Raw genomic sequence first — 8,126 nt, forward strand, 5'->3', positions numbered from 1 at the left:
ACAACTGGACTAAACCAAAGCTAAGAAGGTTCCTGAATACAACCAAACACTTTGAGGGATAGAGTAGCAGGGGTAGGGATCTGGGGATGATGTTTTCAGGGGACATCAAGGTCAGTAGGCATAACAAAGCTTATTAAGAAAATGTTCTGCATCCTACTTTGGTGAGTGGTGTCTGGAGTTTTAAAGGCTTGCAAGCAGCCATCTGAGATGCATCAATTCGTCCCAACCACCTGGAGTAAAGCAGAATGAAGAACACCAAAGATGCAAAGAAAGTAGTAGCCCAAGATACAGAAAGGGCCACATAAACCAGAGACTTCATCAGCCTGAGAACAGAAGAACTGGTTGGTGCCTGGCTACGACCAATGACCACCCTGACAGGGAACACAACGGGGAGTCCAGGATGGAGCAGGAGAAAGGTGGGGTGCAGAACTCAAATTCTAGGAAGAAGACCAGACTTAATGGTCTGAGATTGGAGGTACCCCAGAACGTATGGCCCCTGGATTCTCTATCAGCCCAGAAGTAAAACAATTTCTGAGGCCAACTCTTCAGACAGGGATTGGACTGGACTGTGAGACATGAAGTGTGTCTCTTAGCTCAAGTAGATGCAAGAGACTAAAAGGGCAGCTTCTGTCCAGAGGTGAGATGGGAAGGCAGAAAGGGTTAGGAGGTGGTTGAATGGACATGGGGAATCAGGGATGGAAAGGAGTGTGCTGTCACAGTATGGGGAGAGCGATTAGGGTCACATAACAATGTATGTATAAATTTTTGTATGGGAAAAAATTTAAAAATTAAAAAAAAAACTTTATATTCACCCGTATTTGTCCAAAAAATAGGTACATTTTAGTGTCTGTTAATTGAGAAAATACATAACACAAATTACTATGAATTCAGTTACACTTTCAATAAACTTGTTTTTATTCATCATAACAGTCTCTATATACATTTGAAAGGAAGTGGTGCATCCACTCGGGAGACATTCGATTGACTGACAATATATGGTATGTATACAGAATTGTGGGCCTCTTGCCATGGGGCTTAAACCCTCCTTCAGGAATCTTCGGACTTCAAGTACAGAGATGCTGTGCTGAAGCCTGCGATGGCGCAAAGCCAGGCTGGGATCTCCGTGGTCCAATGCACTTGCTGTAGCATGCCTTAAGAATGAAGCACCCATCTTCCCCATTCTGTGTTACTCTGTATGTCAGTCTCAAACAATGCTACCTTCTCATCCCAAAAATCTCAGAGAGTTGTATGAAAGCAGCTTTCAGATATTTTAGTTATAGCTTTTTCTTTTTGACTCAATAATAACACCCACCACTTTTTGACTCAAAAATAACTGCATTGGGGCAGGAACAAGACTTGACTCTTTAAGGAACTCCCATTCTCTTACCACAAAGGTGACTTTTTTTGGACAAAGCTTGTGTTTCTGATTCTCTCTTCCCTTTAAATGCACACCCAATATCTTCCCTGCCCCCAAAAAAGACTTCTCCGGCCCTCAAACAAATTGACTTCTAACAGGTCCACCTCACTACACTGACAGATGTGCCCAGAAATTCCCAAAACACATAGAAAAGCACAGTTTGGCCTGCTGCTAGAACGTTCCACCACACTAAGCAGTAGGTTACAAGAACCAAATAGATGCATGCCCAGTGTGTTGAGAGAAAAGAGAGAAGGCTGTACTAATTCTGATGGGGAGAGAGTTCCCAGAAAGTGAATTTCCCCTGGGCCTTAAAGAATCTATTTTTGACAGTTGGTGGGGAGAGAAGAAAAGTCATCCAGGCTTGGAGGGAAAATGAGACTAGAAGGGACCTGGAACATAGCGAGTGGTCTAGAGACTAAGGATTTTTATTAGGCAACAATTATTTTCTTAACCAGGTTATGAAGTCAGTGTTGACTATTGCTTGGTAAAGAGAAAAGGACATGCCTGTTAGGGAAAACAGCATTCCCAAAAGAGTAGATGGAAGACGAAAAGAGAGAAATGTCACAATGAAGAAAGCACCCCATGTGAAAGTGATCTTTTCCTCCTTCAAACTTTTTGTTACTTTTCATTCTACTCATAATGGTACTTATCACATAGTACCAAGCAGTTTTTTATGTTTTGTCTCTTCTCCCTTATTGGATTGTAATTACACTCACCAAAGAGGGCAGCAGTGTGATAGAGTGGAAATAGCAGAGGATCTGTAGCCAGAAAAAAACAAAAACCCATTGCCATCGAGTTGATTTCAACTCACAGGGACACTGTAGGACAGAGTTTAACTGTCCCATAGGGTTTCCAAGGAGTGGCTGGTGGATGTGAACTGCTGACTTTTTGGTTACCAGCCATCATCAGAGTGATGTTCAAACCCTAGCTTTGACACTTTCAGGTATACAACCTCAGATAAGTCTCTCAACCACTTTTAGCCTCTATTCTATAGATAAAATATGGATAGCTTAGGGTTATTTTGATAATTAAATAAGCTGATTAAATAAGGCATTTGAAGTCTAGCATATAGTAGACACATAACAAATATGTTTCTTCCCTAGCCTCACCTCCATGTTATGTCCTTAACGCTTATCTTCATGTTTTGCACATCGTTGGTGCTCATTATGGGTTGAATGCAGAGTAGCTGCATTGCGTTCTAGATCAATCTAAATTGCACTGCTTTTAATAATTTGGTTTGGTTTGTAGTATACATAAAATGTACTCCAAAAATCATGTATTAATAATCTTCCATATCCAGCACTGTTAGGGCCTAGGTCCATAAGTATATGCTCAACACAAACACTGTTCTGAAGGAGTTCAAGTTTAATGAGTCCTCTTTTGGCAAGTTAGACTAGGAAGAGCTTTTATGGAGATAAGCCAATGTTATGGTGAATGGAGCCATTAAGTCTGAGTAATACAAGATCATATTTTTAGAACCAGGTAACTTTTTTGTGAGAATGCTTTGTTAATGCTATGAGGGCTTTAGTCAAAATTAATATCACAGTTAAAATCAAGATTCTTAGAGGAAGAAAAATCTGGGGAGAAAAGGTATTATTCTATGCCCACAGAATTGTTTGATCTTATTAGTGGATTGGTCTTATAAGTATGATATGGATGAATAGGTTTAAAACTAGTTCAAGATTACAACAAAATTCCTGTTTATACACTTTGTATAACCTCAGCTGCTTGGAAACGACAGCCTCAGGTTGTAATTCAAGATGAGATAACTTTATTTGAGGTAGCACCATGCAAGCTAGACACTTAAAGGAAAAACGCCCAGTAGTGGAGAGCTCAGGCCATGGCCACAGTCATCTCCAAGGACAGAATTTCCCGCTGTCATAGGAAGAGTAGTAGTACTAAGTGAGGCGGTAATTATGGACAAACACAACCCAAAGATGCAGAACAGCAGGAAGAGATGAGAAAACTCAAGCATGCCTTAGATAATCAAGACGAAAGACTAGTTAGAATCGAACCAGAGTGACTCAAAAATAAATTTTAAATAGGTACAGATTAGGGGGAAAGCCTCTCCCTCACACTATCACTAAGCCCCATTCTCTTTCTTTTGCTCCACTCTCTAGTGTCTTGACTCACTTTTCCACAGCACGTAGAAAAGGAGAGAATATTTATCAAACCTCTCATTTTGGCATTTCATCCACAGCATCTATTTTGTCTTACAATTGCACTAGGAGTTAGGTGCTGTTACTAATCCCATCTTACAGATGAGGAAACCAAGGCTCAGAAAAATTAAGGACCTGTTCAGGTTCACACACTATAAAGTGGAAGAGTTGGAATATGAACTCAGGGCTGTGTGACGATAAAGTTTGTGCCTCTTAGACTATTCAAGTTTAATATATTACTCCTTAAACAGGTACTTAAATTTTATAAATTTACAAGTGTTTGTTCAATTTTAATTTATTAGATACTCTTGAAAATTAAAAAAAAAAAAAACCCTTTTAGACACAAGGAAATAAATTTCTAACAGTGAGATTTCAGCTAATGTCCAACAATAACTAGAAGCCAAGGAGGTAAGATGGGCAGTAGAAAGTCATCCTAGCTGAACTCAAATTATACCCCATAGGTAGCTAACGCTGCCAAGTCACAGGGCTAGGCTAGACGTGAGTAAGATACAAATGCTTAAGAGCTTGCAACAAAGCCTCAAAGTGGCATGGTTGAAGGAGAATGATAAGGTCAGATAAAAACTGTCTCCAGCCTAACCTCAGGAAAGGGAAAAAGGATGGGGATACATTTCAGGATGAGAATAAGAACTGGATACTGGTGCTGAGTTTCCTTTCTCTCTAAAAACTATCCTATAACTGTACTATTCATGAGTATAAATATTGTCTAGGTTATTTCCAGTTTAAAAAAAAAAAAAGCAATTGACCATATCCTTTTCACCATTTTAATGTTGAGCTATTATAACCTCACATTCTAGTGGCCTTCTAACTGCATGGTTATAGTCTCCTCACACTTACTCTGAAATTGTTTTTCCATTGTTATCTTACATTATACTCACATCGTAATGTCATGTTTAAAGGTACCCTATACACTTGTAATGAAATCTTTTTGCAGTTCAGAATGGCATCATATTGGCACTTTAAGCAGGGTATCCATCACCCTATATTGATAGTTTTCACAACAAAACACCCTATTTTAGTGACTGTGAAAGTAAATAGCTGTTGCCAGTGATCTCTTCTTCCATTTCAAACTTAAATGGTCTCATCGGTTTTATTTTTATCTTGCAATTTTCACACCTGCTGTGGTATGGGCCAAATTTGTACAGGTTGCTTTCACATGTGGACTGCCATTCCATTGGCTTATAAATGTTTATATGACAAGCCACTGACTTATTTGTTTTCGTTTGGCCTTTCTACTATAGATAATTCCTTATGGTCTGATAGTCAATACACTTTGCCACATCATTTGTAAACCCAGTGTAGATAAGTCTTCTGTTAATTGAAATCTAGAGGTAAATTATTTGGTAAATGTTTTCAAATAAAATGAACTGAATATCTGAAAATAGTGTGTGCAACTACGAGAATTTCATTACACAATGACAGCAGTGAAAGGATTCTATTTCTAAATGGCCATACATAAAAAATTTAAGTGGTATTTTAAGGCAAAAGCTTAGTTAAAAAAAAAAAAACAGGAAATTTGAGAAAATGTTGTATTGCTGTTATAATTATTACCAAGAAGCGGGCATTTTTATTTAATTTTTTAAAAAACACCATGGTTAAACTTTCAGAGGTTAACAATTTGGTTCAAATCTCCACTTCAGAAATTAAATGTTTCCCAACCCAAGTCTAATCCAAACAAACTCACACTTGGAAGTCTGCGAGGGAGGGTGCAAGTCTCCTGACAATAGGCTTCACTTTTGAGATCTTTCTGTTCTCTGCTGTTAAAAGAGCCGTTACTACCTCCAACACAACTCTTCTACAGCTATTTTGACATTTCTTCACAGGTTCAGCTAGAAGTTGGAGGAGGAAAAAGAAAATGAAAGTGATAAGCTTTTACAGGAAAAGATTTCTGCTAGCATTTTCAAACCTCAGAGAAACTGGGCGTTCAGTTGGAGCTAGGAGCAAAGCTTCTGCTAAGCTTTTATTTTATCCAAACCTACTTCTCTGTCTTTAGGAGTTAGCACAGGTAATAAGGATGACACAGCCCGAAAAGCAGTTGTCCCTAAGTGTTAAATACTGTAAATCTACTTGTTTTCAGCATTTATGCTTGAATATATTTTCTGTCAGGAAACAAATGGCAACAGCTGCAGCAAGGATTCTGATTCTTGGATAACCCAAGGTGCCCCAAGAAGTACTGAGAAATTCTTAAAAATCTCCCATCAAATCTGAATTCACTTTATATAAAACAAAACATATATATGCTTGTGATGGTTAAGATTGTGTGTCAACTTGACTGGGCCATGATTCTCAGTGTTTTAATGTAATCACTCCCATGATTGAATATACTGTGAGCAGCCAATCAGATGAAAGGGAGTCTCCTTGGGGGTGTGGCCCACATCTGGATATAAGCAGACGTTCCGGCTTTTTGCTCTCTCTGGATCCTGCAGCTGCTTCCTGTCATCGCATCTCCCGTTCTTGGGACTTGAGCTGTCAGCTTATCTGCCAAACTTGGGATTCGTTGATCTGCACAGCCTGTGAGCGGGAGCCCTGCTCTCCGACCTGCCAATCTTGGGCTTGCCAGCTTCTACAGCTGTGTGACTTGGGAGAGGCCGCTACCCTGATCCACGGACTTGGGACGTTCTAGCCTCTACAATCACGTGAGCTGTTTCTTGATATAATCTCTCTATATATATATTTATACACCTTACTGGTTTTGCTTCTCTAGAGAACCCAGCCTAAGACATTTGGTACCGGGAGTGGTTCTAGAGAAACAAAATTGTACAGATGAGCTTTCTAAATTGGTTCTCAAGTCTGGTTAGTCAAAAAGACATTGATGACTCTGCTTCCAGCAGTAAAGAGGTAACTGCTAGTCCGTGGAGTGAGGCGGCAATACAAATACGCAGAATATCACCACCAGTAGATCAGGTATTGGTGAAAGGTGAGGCTTAGGGTGAAAACGTGTGATATCTTTCTACAGCTTTGTCAGAAAGAGAAGTATAAGGAAGCTGGTTGGTTTCTCCTACTTTCACTAGACAAACTGATGAAGGAAAGAGATGCACTCAGGGCTTCAGAGTCAAGGCTCAAGTGCCGCATACATGACCTCAAGGCTTCCACTTGTGCTTTGAAAGAAAGCCTTACTTCTTGTAGTAACAGAGCCAAAATTGCTGAAAACCAAACCCAGAGTCTTACTGTAAGAGTGGCTGAATTACAATGCCAGCTCAATTGCAAACCTCGAGAGGTGTCTGAAGTTAAAGTAAGGGCATTGATTGGGAAGAGATGGAATCCTGAGACTTGGGATGGAGACATATGGGCAGATAATCAGGAAGCTGGGGACACTGAGCCTGTAAATTCCATTGAATCACTCCTGCCAGCAGAACCAGTCCCATCTGAAGAGATTACTTCATGTTTGTCTGCTAAACCGCCCTGCCCAGAAAAACCATTAGCCCCTCCACTCCCATCTGAGATTAGCCCTAGCCCAGCTGCCTGTAAAGAGCACTTGCCTGAGTCATTGCCTGGAGCATCGCCTGAGGCAGATGCTTTACAAGATAATGCTGAATGTTTTCAAAACAATTCCACATTACCAATTCTGGCTTCTAGACCTATAACTAGGCTTACGTCCCAGCGAGCCCCAAAAGGTGAAATACCACGTGTGACCCAGGAGGAGGTACACTACACTCCAAAAGAACTACTTGGGTTTTCTAATACGTACAAACAGAAACCTGGGGAATATGTGTGGGAATGGCTATTAAGGGGGTGGGATAATGGTGCAAGGAACATAAAGATGGATCAGTCTGAGTTTATTGATAGAGGTCCAATGAGCACAGACTGTTCCTTCAATGTTTCAGCTAGAAAAATTAAGAAAGGATCTAACAGTTTACTTGGTTGGGTTGCTGAAGCATGGATTATGAGGTGGCCGACACTAAATCAAGTTGAAGTACCAGACCTGCCTTGGTAAACTGTAGAAGAAGATATCCAAAGGCTTAGGGAAATTGGCACGCTAGAGTGGATTTACCAAGTTAAACCCACAGACCCACACATGGAGTGTCCAGAGGACACACCTTTTACCACATCTGTGAGGAACAAATTTGTGAAGGGAGCTCCAGTATCCTTGAAGACTGCTGTGATTGCTATTATATGTAAATCAGATGTGACAGTGGGAACTGCCCTAACTGAATTAAGACACCTAACTACAATGAGGCTGATTGGACCCCATGGTAGTAGGGGCCAAGTGGCTGCACTCAATCGATAGAGACAAGGTGGGTGTGATTACAGTAATGGACAGAGGAGTCAAAGCAGTAATCAGAATAGTCTGACTTGTATGGACTTATGGCATTGGCTACTTAGTCATGGTGTCCCTAGGAGTGAAATAGATAGGAAATCTACTAAATATTTACTTGAGCTAAACAAACGGATGAATTCTAGGTCAGGCGAACAGCAGTCTAACTTGAATAACCAGAATACAGAGCCACGGTCCCTCAATCAATTCCCAGATTTGAGCAAGTTTAAAGACCCACAACCCCTTGAATGAAAGGGAGGCCGGGTCCCCTTGAGGA

This window comes from Trichechus manatus, unplaced genomic scaffold, assembly GCF_000243295.1.
Source record: "Trichechus manatus latirostris isolate Lorelei unplaced genomic scaffold, TriManLat1.0 scaffold00058, whole genome shotgun sequence".
NCBI classification, from domain to species: Eukaryota; Metazoa; Chordata; class Mammalia; order Sirenia; family Trichechidae; genus Trichechus; species Trichechus manatus.